At 37.8% G+C, this 16,413-nt stretch overlaps 1 non-coding gene across 1 annotated transcript; it reads left to right on the forward strand.

Annotated features, from left to right (window-relative positions):
* Positions 1 to 1,953: 1,953 nt before the first annotated feature.
* LOC117029506 (small nucleolar RNA U13) lies at positions 1,954 to 2,057 on the forward strand. The gene has a single exon (XR_004424244.1). It is a non-coding gene; the product is annotated as a small nucleolar RNA U13 (small nucleolar RNA).
* Positions 2,058 to 16,413: the final 14,356 nt, after the last annotated feature.

Consider the following 16,413-nt stretch of genomic DNA (forward strand, 5'->3'; position numbering starts at 1 on the left):
GCTTTCACAGATATGCAGGATTCAATTATGGCAAAAATCAGAACTACTGCTTTGTCATTCTCAACAATTAATTGTCATTGCTAGTTAATTGTTAAAAAATAACAACATCAAGTGGCTTGAATATTTTTAACCTTCACATTTAAATAATATGTTCCTTATGGCTTTTCATCATTTTATGCCACACAGGAATCTAAATCAAAGATGGCCATGCCACCATATTTGTTGCCAGAGACAAGAGTACCCTTGGTGTCTCCCTCAGCTCCCTCCATGACAGGGCTCCTGCCTACCTCCCTCTCTCTCTCACTCACACACACACACACACTTGCAGCTGCATACCTCTAATATCACTCTTGCTTCACTTTCTGCCTAGAAGACTTTCCTGCCTTTCCTCAGATCATTGTCTATTAGGAGTTAGCTCCAGCTAAACGTCCCAAGTTAGGTAAGATGTTCCATCCTGTGGTCCTGTAGCACCTTGTACATACATCTATCATTGTACTTTTTATTTATATGACTTTCCCACTAGAGTGTAAGCAGACATCTAACTCAGGCTGGGTCAATCAGTCTCTTTTATGAGAACCTGGAATCAGGACACAATAATTCTAGTTCATCTTTTTTCAAGACAAGTAGAGACCATGACAAGCTGAGATGGAGGCAACTCTGCACTCAGTAACCTAGGGAAAGCCAGTCTTTGAAGAGAGGGGGAAAAGGAAGACAACATAGACAAAAAAACAGAAGGGAACCCACAAATTCCTGAAGAGGTGAAAAATAAATCAGTTTGACTTACCATTTCTTGTGACCAGAAACCTGGATCACATATGCAATCTTGGACTTTGTGAGATTCTCATATGCTTCCAATAAAGTCTCCATTTTTGCTTAATCAATTTTGAAAGTGTTACTGTTTCTACCAACCACATTATCCCTAAGACACTTATATACAATAAATGATGAATATATGTCTGTTATCTAAATGAACCTTTTAATGTATTAGGTCAGAACAAGGATTCCCTCCTAGCCCCAAACATGAAACAGAACGTCCAATTTTGCATCCACCATTGAAGGAATAGCAATTTTAAAAAGAAGAAAAATGGCAGTACAGTTTTGTAAGATGTTAAGAGATAGGACCTTAGAAGTTATTAAAAAAAAAAAAAAAAAAAAAAAAATCTTTAACCTCCTCCAACTGCCACCATTTTGAAGACGAGAACATAGAGACCTGGAGAGGTGAAATAACTGGCCAAAAGTCATATAAGAAGTGAGACTCACACTACAGCCCCAGTTTCCTACCAGACAAGCCATTTCTCCTCTCCTACCCAACATACTTTCTTATACCTTTGACTCAAGCACAACCAGGGAAACATCAATGCTGTGACATGAGCTTTCAGAAGAGCAAAATCAAACAGTGGCTTTATATCCTGCAGATTTTTCAGAAGTAGCAATGACAAGAGTTCAGGTCTTTAAGACGTTCTGTTTTTAGTCTTCAACCATGATAACATCTTAAAGAAGGACCAGCAAGACTCTCCACCTGTAAATTAGGTGATTTGATGAAGAATCATTGGAGATGTAAAAGACAATCTCGCATTTTCTTTTCATAAAAATCAAGATTACAGTTATCAAATTACATAAGCAACCATTTTAACCATTAATATGTTTCTTATATTTGAAGTATATATCATAATTCCTTCCAGTTGGTCACAAATGAAAATTACTTACAGCTAAATGAAAAGTATAAGAGAAAAATCTATGAAAAGGACAATCATGAGTTACATAAAGCTCTATCAATCAATAATTAAAATTCATTGATTATTCACGAGGTTCAGAGGGATGCCAGCCCTTAACTTCAACACAAGCATTATCTTTTCACCCACCCAATCTGGATGGTTATTTGAGTTGTTTTATTTCCTTTTCAAATTGTGATAAATTAGTTGCCTCTCCATCTATTAGAAATCCAGATTTATGATCCTTTTGTAGTTCATAAGTGTGATGATTGAGTGTTCATGCTTTTGCTTGGGATGTGCCTCCCACAAACCTTGTTACGACATCGGCACATAACCCGTCTGACGTAAAAAAAAAAAAAGAAATCCAAATTTATGTTCTCTTTAGATACTTCATCAATAATTGGAGGTTAAATCTTTAAAGGCAAATCTATAATGTTAGTCTCCTCAAACAGACTGCTGCTTAAAATTATTTCAGATTGATATGCATTTTCTAGTTTATATATAAATAATGATGACCATGAATTTCATAATGCAAACAATATTAATAATTGTAAAGTCTACATACAAAAACATAGCTTCTTATGTGAAAATAAAGTTTACCTATCTAAAAATTTGTAAACTATGTCTTTATTTCTTGCATTTCAACCTAATGATTTGTTTATTTAACTAATGCTATTTTATTTTCATGTTCTAAAAATGTCCAAAGGTTATTTTTTTAACTGTTAGTCACAGAAAAATAAAGAATAAGCATAAGCAGTTCTTCTCAATCCATTTATAATGAGGATGGCATTCATCAATTAAATACATACACCCTTCTGTTAGGAATGAGTGTTGACCCAGGCATTCTATGAGCCTTCTAAACACACTGATGACTGTACAACATTATCCCAGAATACTTTTTATTTGCTATTTCTTTACACTCTGTTTTTGTTTCCTTTCAAATGTTATAAGCTCACAAAAAGAGACCAAATGACATATCATTCACTTGTCAAATCCAGACATTTTCCTTAATGAACCTGATAGAGAATGAGGGAGTATTGTAGCAAAACGATGGTTCTCAACAATATTTCCTCAATGTTGATTTAGCATAACATAAACATCAGGAAATCCTAGCACCGCTACTTATTAGCTGCCTCTGTGTGTTGGATTGTTTTAAGTCTTTTCATGTATTGTCTCATTTATTCCTCATAACAACCTATGGGTACTAGTAGTTTTGTCATTGTGCATATGAGGAACCTGAAGCACAAAGAGTTGAAGAAATTCACCCAAGATCATGGACCTGACAAACAGTGGAGCAGAATAAGTACGCAGGCATTCTTGAATCCATGCTCTTAACCACTCGATATACTGCACACTACATATTCTTTTGTAATAGTAATTTTTTTAACACATGTAAAACAATTAGCATAGTTCCTACCCTTTAGTAAATACGCAGTTGAGGGTAACGACAGTGGTCCCTATAATGGTTATTGGGCTGATAATCATGATCATGGATCACGATGCTTGTTACTAGATTTTTAAATATTTGTTACGTTCTTAGTTGTTTTTATATCTACAACCCCAAGTTTTTCCTGCTGAAAAAAAATAATCTTCTAAACTCTTCATGGTTTCTTTTTTTATTATTACTAATGTTTCAAATGTTCATTTCCAGCATTCTGTCACAAGCCTTCTACAAAACATAGTACCACTTGGTGTTCAAAACATGTGACATATAATTGTCAGGGAAAAACACACACACACACGTTAGATTTTTTTAACCCAGTAATTTGGGATCACAAGGATTTGCTGCCTAATCTAAAATTATGTCCTCATGAAAGATCTATAGCTATATCATCTAAATTTTTACAATATAAACTGAGAATTTTTTTATTATGATCATAACCTTTCAGCAGGCTACATTAAAAGGAAGGAGGGGTGTGTGTAGAAAGACAGGGAGAGAAAGAAAAGAGCTAATTTGTATTTTCCAAAAAAAATGGAGAGATATTTTGATGATCTTGAAATCACATCTCTAAACCAAAGATAGAGAATTCCATACGGTGACTGTCTGATGGAAAAGCTTGAGACCTGGGATATTCTACAAAGAAGTGACAGTGACTTAATTATCTATTGACCAGGAAATGCCTATATTCTGATAGCATCTCTTTCCACATATGATCCTGGGCATTTATGAGAAAGTAGATGCATAAATTTGATTAGTTTCACTGAAAAAGAAAAGAATTTATCTTCCACTGACAGAAACTGACATGCTGATCAAAAATTGCCAAGCACCACGTAATCGATAATGTTGTAAAGATTTTGTAGGGTATCCGATAGACATGTGTCCCATTTGGGTGACCATCTCAGGGAAGATGTAGATGCCTGATCACTGCACTGTACACCTGAAGCTGAACAATAATGAATGCCAACTATAATATTATATATATATATATATATATATATATATATATATGTATATATAGGTATGTATACATTTACAATAGGCAGAGTACAGCATTGGGAGTGGAGACAGTGGAAATGGGATGGCTCGGTGCGATGTCAGAGAGATAGTGGATGGGGGGCGGGGGGTCCACAGTGTGAGGGATATAAATGATAAACGTCTAAGTAACAAAAAAAAAAAAAAAAAACTCATAGATACAGACAATAGTTTAGTGGTTACCAGAGGGTAAGGGGGTTGGGGGGTGGGAGATGAGGGTAAGGGGGATCAAATATATGGTGATGGAAGGAGAACTGACTCTGGGTGGTGAACACACAATGTAATTTATAGATGATGCGATACAGAATTGTACACCTGAAATCTATGTAATTTTATTAACAATTGCCACCCCAATAAATTAAAATAATAAATTTTTAAAAAAAATTGCCAAGCACCAGTACCCAATTAACATTAAGCAAAATGAACCAAGACAAAAGTAACTAGAAGCTCTACCAAATGCTACCTATAAATTAAAGAAATTTTGCCTCCTTAGCACATGATTTATTTGGAAGAAGCTTTTAGTGCTAATTTCTGAATGAAGCCAAGAAGCATTTTATCGAAATGAACCATTTTAGTGTTGTCAGTTTAAGTACCAACAAAGTTTCCAATAAGCTCTCAAATGAACACATTAATGTAGTTCTTGTTATATTCCATATTCTGAGGACTCGGTTAGAAGATATATATATAATATGATATAATATAATATATTATAATATTTATAATATATTTAATATATATAGTGCATTTTGATATAAAGGAATTTGAGAGTCTAGCTTAGGTAAATAAACCAACCCAAAGAACAAGAGGCAGAATTCTAGAACAAAACCTTCTTCCCTAATGACAGTCCCCAAAGGAAGGTGGCTCATAATTCAGAAAGCTAGCAATATCACTTTAATAAAGTTTCTTTGATAAATTTCCCAATGGCGCCCATTATTTCTGTTTCTCTCCTGATAAAATGAGGTTATCTGGGCATGTCCCCAGTACGTATGTCCTTCCCTGCCTAAGGACATTTGCCTGGTCATCATTATCACCCAACTACCTCTCCAATGCCTTACCATGAACTAAGAATGTCTTTACTAAGAATACAGGGTCCTCTGTATTGACAAAATCTAAGGATAGTTAGTTATTTTAAAAAATAAAAATATTTTGTAAACAATATAAAATCTTTTTATGCAATTGGATAAAGATTGAAAAATGTCATAGAGGTATCTGAATTATTCAATTCAAATCATAGGATACGTCATGAAGTTTTTTAAGTCTAAATTATTTTAAAGTGGGTTACACAGAAATCTAAATGCTAACAAGCTCCTCTGAGAAGAAATGGCACAAAGTTCCATTTTTGACATAGTATAAGAGCTCACCAATTATAAAAGTAAAAAAAAAAAGTTGGCGAAATTTTAACAAATTCTTAAATGGTGAGCAGAAACTAGCCTGTCAGTTTAGATGTCTGGAAGGCCCCGATTTAAGGTGAGTATGTGCTCATTCACCAGCTTTTATCCAGGGGCCTCTATTGGGTGCTCACAAGATAAGAAAGAGATGGTACCTGGCATAACCCCCCTCAGTGGGCCACAGGCACTAAACCCCATCTCATGTGAAGCAGAATCCAGAAGATATCGGGAGTACGGTAGGACAGCTTTTTGCCCCTGCTCTTAGACAAAGGTACACTGCAGGGGAACCAAAGGCGATCTGCAGCGCAGGGAGGAATGGGACAGCTGCCTAAGCCCAGGCCACTAAAGGCGATACAAAGCAGAGGCCTACTATCACTGGAGAGGACAGATCCCACGTCCCCACTCATTCTTCAAAACCCCTCCCAGATACATATAAGGCAAAACCTGGCTGTGATATGATGGGGGAGGGGAAGAAAAGGGGGAGGGGAAGAAAAGGGGGAGGGGTGCGTTGTAGTGAGGACAGAGATCTGAAACACTAAGAAAGCTCCACCCCCAAAATGTAGGTGAATGAGGCCCTCCTAAAACTGAGGCTAGATCAAGAGAACCAAGGAAGCCCACCAGCCTTCACCACGACCCTTTCCCAAATAGCAAACAGCAGCAACCTGCAGCTTGAGAAGAACAAGAACATGGGGAAATATCCATTTGCAGGTCACATATGCAGGACCGGCTGATAGCTGAGCGTAGAACAGGAACCCTAAAAAAAGCCCTACTGTAATGCAGGCCTCATGATAAGCACAAAGTGTCAGCAGCCCTCCATTCAGAGGAATTTGAAGACAGGTGCACTGAAGGTAACTATAGCAACAACAAATCCAGTTCACAACTTATAACTACTCAGGGCCTGACAGAAGAAGCAGTGCACCAATTTCAGGTGTAAATAGTATTTACCTCCATCTCTTCTGCTTCTCTTTAAAAAAATCCAGTATTCAATGAAAAATTATGACACACAAAAAAGGAAAATAACAAAAGATACATTATTAAGTAATAAAGCAGTCAACAAAACCAGACCCAGAAATGACTCAGATGTTAGAACTATCAGATAGACAGGTACATTGAAATAATTATGACTAATGTGTTAAAGAATTTAATGAGAAAACTGGACAACATGCATTAACAAATGGGAAATTCCAGCACAGAGATGGAAACTATAAAAAAGAATCAAGTACATATTCTATAATATATAAATGCATATATATGTATGTATGATGGAGAATTCTTTCCACTGGTTCTTCAACATAGTAGACACAGCACAGCAAAGAATCAGTGAATTTGGAAATAAGCCAATAGATATTATCCATACTTAACCACAAAGGCAAAAAAGAGAGTGAGGAAAATAAAGATCAGATCATCCAAGAGACGTAGGACAATATCTAATAGTCTAATATACATGTACTTGCAGTACCAGAAGGATAAAAGAGAACAGGACAGAAAAAGTATTTGAAGAATAATTTTCAAATTAGCAAAAGACAACAAACCACAGATACAAAAAGTTCAGAGAGCGCAAATAGTATAAATACTAAGAAAACCCCACTTGGCACAACTGCTGACATCCAGAGATAAAGGAAAAATCTTGACAGTAGCCAGAGAAAAAGAAACATTCTTACAGAGGCACAGAGATAGAAAGCAAAACAGATTTCTCGTCAGAAATTAGGCAAGCAGAAGACAATGGAGTCACAACTTTAAAGAAGTGGAAGAAAAAAATTGGTCGTCAGAATTCCGTATCCAGTGAAAATACCTTTCAAAAATGAGGGTGAAATGAAGATTTGTCCAGACAAACAAAAGCTGAGAGAATTAATCACCAGCAGACTTGTACATCAAGATATGTTAAAGGAAGTTCTTCAGGCAGAAGAAATCTGTTATCAGATAGAAATAAAGAAATAAAAATCATAGGAAAAGGAAAAATATGGGTAAATATGACAGACATTTTTCTTAATTTTAATCTCTTTAAAAGACAATTTCTGAAGTAAAAATACTTAAAAGGCATTGTACGTTTCGTAAAATAGGTTGAAGGAAAATACAGTAGCTTGAAGGACAAGAGAGAGGAAATGAAAGTATACTATGGTAAAATTCTTGCACAATATAGGAAGTACTATAATATTACTTGAAAGTGCACTGTCATAAATTAAAGATGTGTATTGAAAACCATAGAACAACCCAAAGTAATTAAAGATGCATAATTAATAAACTAATAGGACACATAAAACAGAATCATCAAAGCACTCAAAAAGATGATGATAAAAGAGAGACAAAGGAACCAAGAACAAATGAGACACAGAAAAGAACTCAAACTAGATAGAAATTGCAGATTTAAATACAAACATATCTATAATTACATTAATGGAATAAACGCTTCAAATAAAGGCAAAGATTATTCAACTATAGGAAGAAAAGCAAAACCTGATTATATACTTTTTGAAGGAAACTGACTTTAAATATAAAAACATTCATAAAAAGGATGGAGAAAATATACCATGCAAATATTAATTTAAAAAAGCTGGTATGACTATATTAAAACAGACTGCTTGGATGTCTGAACAAGGAATAATTACTGTTGATTAAAAGGGGCATTCCATAATGATACAGGGGTTTACTCATTAAGAAGACATAAAATCCTACATGTGTATGGAGTTAATTACAGAGTTCAGATATACAAATGAAAAATGATATAATAGATTTATTAGTTGGTTTGGTTTGTACCAGGAACAAATGCTGCAGCAACGTTACTACTCCCTTAGTGCACATCACCAACTTCCTGCTTCACCAAATTAACTGATAATCGTCTTGATGTAGCCATCAGAAGGTCTACAACCTAAAGACTAGAATATTTTTCTCTCCCAAGAAAATAAAAACTAACTTTCATAGCAAAATAAGTCCTAACACATCTTTAAACAAAGAAATTTCATATGAAAAGGAATGGCAGTAGGAAGTAGGAAGAAACCAGTAGTGACACATTAAGAAGTTGTGAGGGAAAAAATCTTTTTTAAAAATCTGCAATTAGATCCCTTTTCATGTCATTTCTTGTGCTCTGAATTAAGAACATTTACTTATTAATTAGACTTAAACTTCTATCGAGACACTTTAAAGTAAAGAGATTAAGCAAACATGACTCCACACACATCACTTCAACTGGTGGCAATATGTTGTATACACTCATTATTTAACTTCACACCTTGTTCATTCCATTATTTCGTTTTTGACAGGGAGCAGCTGAATAAAGCCAAGAACTTCTCATCTGAATGCAGTCAACAAGGAAAGGTGTTTAAAATGCAGAAAGGAGGAATAACAGGTGAACAACATTCTCGCAGGAGAAAATGTTACTATTTATTAACAATACATGATGTAGTCACAGATTTTTTTTCTGTCACTTACAAATCTTACTGCCCTAGCCACCAAGTTTCTCTCAAACCAGTATAATGCTGCTAATAGTGATCTGAAATGCATACAGCCTCTCAGAGCATCATATATATGGAATAAAACTAACACTTCACCGAAGGAGATTAAATAATTTGAGGATAATTTACACCGTGTTTTCTACTTTGGGGGAAAAGAACAAAGCACAAGGTCTATAAAAGTAAAATATTAAAATGATCATTAAAAGGCTGGTTACTGCCCTGAATGGACTGATTGTGTCCCCCCACCAAAAAAAAAATTGACCTGTTGAAGCCTAAATCCCCAATGTGATGGCATTTGGAGGTGGGGACTTTCCGAGGTAGTTAGGTTATGAGAGTGGATCTCTAATGAATGGGATTAGTGCCCTTAGAGAGAGCTAAAGAGATGAGAATGTCCCCTTCCTGCCATGTGAGGACACAGCGAGAAGATGGCCACCTATGAACCAGGAAGTGGGCCCACTCCAGACATCAAATCTGCCAACACGTTGATTTTGGACTTCCAGCCTCCAGAACTGTAAGAAATAAATTCCTGTTGTTTATAAGCCACCCACTTTATGGTATTTTGTTATAGCAGCTTGAACAGACCAAGATAGTTACTCATTCCAACAGTACCAGTCGAAATATTTATATGCCTTCATATATCCCCTAATTTTATATACTTCATAATTTCACTTTAGTGCCAAATGTGAAACTGAATCCAATCCTGTCTCAGTAACTTGATTTACATGCTTTTGTGCAAGGTAATTAAAATAAAGAGTTTAAGATTCACTGAGTGGAAATCTAACCAATGTTTCATCCACAACAGGTAGAAAATAAGCCAATTTTAAGGAAACCATCATGGTCATCAACCAGCTAAGTTCCACAAGGGCAGGATTTTGTTTCATTGACCACCACAACCCCCTAAAAACCTGGAATGATGCCTGACATGTAACAGACACTCAATAAATATTGTTAAATTAATTAGGGAACATGAAAGACCCTGCAGTATAGGCTACTGGAGAGAAGAAAGTAAATACCCATGAGTTCACTGAGCCAAGAAATGTCTTAATGCTTATTGTGTGATTGTAATCAAAATATGAAACACACACTCATACATGTATCAGGAATAAGAAAAATAAAAATAAGACTTCCTATAAAAATCCCTGAGCTTTCTAATGTTCAGGGGGAAAGTTGTGTGCGTTAATTTCACATATTGTTCGGGTGGCGAAAGAGTATTTAAATATAAAGCATTTCTCATTTTACAAGTAGCAATTCAGGGAGAAGATAGTAGTAAATGAACTTCTTTTTATCCAGAGCTGTGTATACCCACAGTCCAGAATTTCCAATACAATAAATTCTACTCTCAAGCCAATCACCACAAAGAAAATAAAATTAGGCAACTAAGTAAATAAAATGAGATGGTGACATCTGTAACCTATATTTTATTTACCAGATAAAGTATTAGTCAGATTTGTGTCAGCCTCAGAATAATAAGCTCAATATAATTTCACCCTCGGGTTTTACTCAGAAACAGCGCTCACAAATAAATGAAACCACCACAGCAACAACAAAAAACTTATACAACGTCATTTCTTCATTCCAAAACTGTATCTCAAAATCTTAGCTCCACCATTTCTCATAATGCATTCATGCTTTTCTCTGCATTGAATTGTGTCCCCCCAAATTCATATGTTGATGCCCTAACCCCTATTGTGACCGTATTTGGTGGTGGGACCATTAGGAAGTAATTAGATTTAGATGAACGATGAGCATGGGTCCCTCATGATGGGATTAGTGTCCTTATAAAAAGAAACACCAGAAAGATTGTTCTCGTGCACATGCTCTCTCTCTCTACCATGTAAAGACACAGTGAGAAGGTGGCTGTCTGCAAGCCAGGCACACAGCCCTCACTGGGGAACTGACTCAGCTAGCATCTTGATGTTGGGCTCCCCAGCCTCCAGAACTGTGAGAAACAAATTCCTCTGTGTAAAGTCCTTAGTCTGTGGTATTCTGTTACAGCAGCCCAGGATGAGGAAGACATGTTTACAGGGAAATGATAGGATGATACTAAAATGCAGATAACAGTGTATTAGTTTAGATATGCATTGTCCCAGTTAATCCTCCCAACCTCTCCTGAGGAAGATATGATTGTCACTGTCATTTTACACATGAGGAAAGTGAGGCTGACAGAGATTTAACCCATTGCCAGGAAGCACTGGAATCGTGATCTAAATCAAGGCTCTTCACCTGCAAGGTCAGAACCCTTAAGTCCTAGACGTATCACCTCTCCAGACTTTTCATTAAGCACAAATAATCCACTTCCTGATACAAAAGGAAAAATAAAGATTCCAAAAATTACTTCAATACTTTGACAATATACACAAAACTATTACCACTTTCTCTTCAAAACAAGGAAGCTGCCCTCCATACTCACAAAGGTGACAACTTATAAATGTCTACCCCAGTTTCAACAGTGCTGTGTAAAGCAGTCCAGTTATCTCAGTCTCCAAAACTGTTGGTTTGCGGTTAAACAGGAAAATAACCTCAAAAGCCTACCACCTGACTCCTCCCCTATGCTAACTCCTTGCCAGAACTCCAAACGCCAACCTACCTACAGCATGGCCTCACAGGAAAACTGCAGGTTCTGGACACAAACCCATGGTACCACTTCCTCTCTTTGGAACCTCAGGGATTTCACCTCTCTGACCCTCAGTCACCTCACATGTAAATAGAGAATTATAATATCTATCCCAAATGGGTATTGTGATGGTTACATGAGAAAATATGCCTAAGAGCCTAGCACACACCTTGGCACTTGGGAGACTGTCTCACATGTTTCTTCCCCTCCTCCTTTTCATCCTCTCCCCCAGACCCTGCTCATCCTCCCCATCCCCTCCTCTAGGACCTCATTCCCTCCTCGTCCAGCATTTTTCACCAGTCCTCCCTAGGGTTTTGTTTTGTTTTGTTCCCCTGTGACTATAACCATCCTCAGGAATCTCTTATCCATTAAATTTAAAACAAATATAAAACCTGACACTGCTCCAGCTAAAATCCTTTCTCCCCATATCTTCGTTGGGAAATGTACTGAAAGTATTCTACACTCAGTTCCAACACTGCCTCACCACCCACTCATTGATTTATTCATTTCACAAATTTTTGAGCCGCTACCATTTGCCAGGCACTGGGATACAACTGTGAGCAAAAAAGACATACATGGTCCTTGCTAACACAGCGCTGACCAACGTTGTTCATTGTTAGTGATTAGTGCCTGTCCTCCGCTACTGGAAGAGAAGCTTCACAGGGCTAAAGACTTTGTCATCATCAGTCCCCAGGACATCCCTGCTCCCTGGAATAGCCCAGGCACATGGTACATGCTTCATAAATATTTGTTGAATGAATAGCTGATGGGATAAAAGAATGAATAGATAGAAACAGACAAAGGAGAGAGTAACTAAGAACAAAGACCCTAAAAAGGGGGTTTTCTGGGATTGCACAGAAGACATACTTGAAGTGATAAAGTATTAACACTATAAATAGAACTTTCATATTTATTAAAATTCTTTCTTATCCATTAGAAGCAGCCTCACTTAGCGAGCACCTGTGCTCGTAAATCTATGTCAATCTTCATAGCTGGATCAAAGAAGAAAACAATAAAATTACAAAGGCTTTGGAAAGTCACATGCTCTAAATACAATTTTTTGTTTTTTTTTTTGTTTTTTTTGTTTTTTTTTTTACCTCTTCACAAACCTTTCTTAGAAGTAGAGTCTCCTGGGCTTCTTCCCGTACTTGTGCTGTAATAAATTTTTTTCTAACACAAAGACCAAGGAGAGACAGAGCAGGGGGACGGTAGAGCGCTCTCCTCCCCTGGGAAGCCGAGGGCGCCTGTTTTCTGATGCCCAGAGCTCTTCCACCAGGAAAGCAACAAAATGTTTGCTCTTCTTACTTGAGGTTGCACAGACCCACACCTCACCTCCCCATTTCTAAATGAGAACAGACAGCTGGGCTTCCGCTGGCTCCTCTTTCCCCGCTTCTACTACTCCTTTCTAATCTAATGTAGGAAAGGGAGGGAGGGCGGGAGGACTGCCAAGGCACTTCCCGTCTTTGGTCATCACATTCTGCATTAGGTGATGCTGAACATTAAAACTCACACAAGAGGATCCCAGCCCCGTACCGCATCATGGCCACCACAGTTCAAGGATGCATGGGAAATCCACTGCTCTTGGGTTCTGGTGGCAATGGGGAGTGGTGGCCACCCCAAGCTCCTATATGAGGGAACCACTGCTGCCAGTTTCCTGGAGAGGGTGCCCTGGCAGCAAGGAGGATGGGGGCTCCCATCCTGCTGTGGGCTGCACTGATGCATGACTCTGAGCCCATGATTGCTCATGGAATTGAGAGGAAACAAAATCAAACAGAATGACAAGGCTTGCAACAAGAAACAGCAGTGCCCTGGGCCTGGCCACCCACCCCTTTCTTGAGTCCTGCTTCCTAAAAGCAAACGTTTTCACATCTTTTCATTCCTCTACCTTTTTTTCCAGTATTTACCTTCATGTTTTGAAATTGCACAAGTACACTACTAGTGCCTTATGTTTGCATTTTCAGCATTATCATACTGACTTCTTACTATGGAAACTAGGATTTTGCCAGCTTACATCATCTTGACTGACCTTCACTCCCACACACATGTACACACATACAAACACACACTTCTCTTCCCCTTTATCCTCCCAAGACTGCGCTCTCACAATACTCGGTTAAATCCGTTTTCACATTTCATTATTATGGCCATGTAAATATCATTCATCGTGGAATCCCAGTTTACTACAATTACATTTTCTTTCTTGAACCACACTGGGATACAATTTTGTGCCTATCAGATTATCAAATTAATATCTGACATCACCAAGTAGTGGTGAGAAGGTAGCACAAAGGGAATTGTCACACAATGTTGCTGTAAGTATGCATAGCTATATTCAAGCTGTGTGACTCTCAGGAGGTTACCTTCTGTGCCTTTGCTTTCTCCTGTGCGAAACGAAGATAACAGGCTAATTGTGAGCATTCGATGACTTCATACCTGTGATGGCACAGCACAGCCTGGTACATGGCCAGCATTCGAGAAATATTAACCGTTTTTAGCCAGGTCTCCGTTACAGGATCTCATTCTGCACACTTCCTTTATAGAAATTATCACAAACATAATCAAGTATTCATGTAATACTTATGTGATCTCTGTCCCTTCACCAGATTAAAAGCTCTTCAAGGACAAGAACCATAATTCTTAGGTTGGTGCAAAAGTAATTGCGGTTTTTGCAATTACTTTTAACCTTTTAAACCGCAATTACCTTTACATCACCTCATATTTTGTTCTGAGCTATACCTTCAATGCCAGCAGAGTGCTGTGCACAAATACATGTTGAGCGAATAGAAGAAGGGAGAATGAGTGAGTGAATACCTCCACTAATGCAGAGAGGCTGAGTGTAAGGGCTAAAAGTTTCTTGTAAAGTACAGAATTGGGAACTCTGAGCTATGAGGCCCCTAAGCTGTACGTCAGCTGTGTAATTCCTTCCACAGACTTGGTAGAGTGTTATGGAGGTAAAGGGTGGTTCATGGAATGGAAGGATGAATTATTCCCTTTGAAAAAAAGAAGCCTGGCTCTATAGACATGGGATGAAAAAGAGTAAGCGCAGGTGACAGTTGGCTGGAGAGCTGCAAGACCAAAAGAGACACTAATTCACAGATAAAATTAAGACAGCTCTGGACTGGACCAGACGAGAAGGTATTTGCAGTTAGTTATCTTATCCATTTGCTGTCTGAAGCAAAAGAGAAGGAAGTTAGAAAGCTTTTGAGTGCTTTGAGTTTGAGAAGAGAAGAAAGCAAAGGAGATCCTTTGCTTGGTCTCTGATAAGTAAAGCTAGCCTGCCCATTTCCACATGACATTACATTACAATTATTCTATCGGTTAAGGGAACAAAAACAGAAAACAAAAAGAAAAAAGAAAACCTAATATGAGCCCTAGGGAGGTCCTCAGGCTCATGGCATTTGGGTACTGGGGCATTTGGCACAAAATCCATGCTGGAGATGAGCATGAGTTACAGTGAAAACTTGGCTCTTTGCCTTTTTCAAGCGGCTGGGATTTACAGAGAGCCAACAGAGCAGCAGGCTCCATTAAATGATCTCCAATTATCAACTTCACAGGCAGGAAGGTGATTAAAATTTAATGACATATCCCAGCTTGTTGACATTCAATGGAGCTGCTGTCATCTACCTTTCAAGGAGAATAAAGAAGTGGGAAATGTTGAAAAAAAAAGGAATATTTTTAAAGTAAAATTCTTCATCTGAAAAAGTAGGAGAACAAGTCAACCATGAAAAAATACATATACCAAAAGTGATTTTGCCTTATAATTACTGATTTAGAGTCAGCCTATCTAATGGTTGCTATTTTTGGATTTAATAGGGAAAGAAATTTTCAATATATATTCAACTTCTAATGCGCTTAGTCAAGACATTCTTATCAATACTCTACTCATTAAAACACCTTTAAACACTCATTTTTTAGTTAAATGGGCTACTAAATAAAGTTGTGCCATAGTTTGAATATGATACATGACAATGAAGTTAATAAACTGACCCTCTGCAGTATTGCAATAGGCAACACCCTAAAGTATTTGGGACCGTTTTCTCCAGTAGACTCACTGAAGGAGGCAAACAGGCTCCAAGGTCAGCATCCCTTATTGGACATCACCTATTTAGATGCATTAGTCACAGCTGAAGTACCTGCCAAGGGGCTCCACAGTGGGAAGGTGTAAGGGGTTTTATGAAAGCCCTAAGGACAATATATGTCAGACTCTAGAGAAGAACAAGGATGTGTAGCATAAAGAGCTAGAAGCAAAGGATGTGTATGTAGTAAAATTTCATTGGTGATCCTAAGCTATAAATTACATCAACATGATTATGACATGTGACCAAAACAGGAGCTTTCCCTATGTGATCAAAACACGCAGGCTAAAGAGAGATATTTGGAAGTCTTGATTACTCTTAATCTTCATGCTAAGTTATCATAGCGACAGATCTCAGGGCAGTATCGACCTACCGGGAGCCAGCACCAATCAACCTGCATAGTCCTGGGACACGCGTCCTGGCCTGGCCTCTGTGGTCCCAGATTGCTGCCCCCAGTCAATGAGATATCTCTGTTTTTCTCTTTCCCATCCTTAGTCTCTCTCTTCCTCTCTACATCTGCCAAAGGGTATGCAAAGAATCCCATTGATTAGCTATAACTGCTGCCCGGGCACTTCAGGCTCCTTGTGCCAAGGGACCAGCAGACAAGAAGAAGAGTCACCATTCTAAGCAGGAGTAATTGCCCTTGATCATAAAGAAGAGGTAGGGTTGCTGCTGCACAATAGAAACAGAGAGGAATACAT

Source organism: Rhinolophus ferrumequinum, chromosome 10 (genome assembly GCF_004115265.2).
Source record: "Rhinolophus ferrumequinum isolate MPI-CBG mRhiFer1 chromosome 10, mRhiFer1_v1.p, whole genome shotgun sequence".
Taxonomy (NCBI): domain Eukaryota; kingdom Metazoa; phylum Chordata; class Mammalia; order Chiroptera; family Rhinolophidae; genus Rhinolophus; species Rhinolophus ferrumequinum.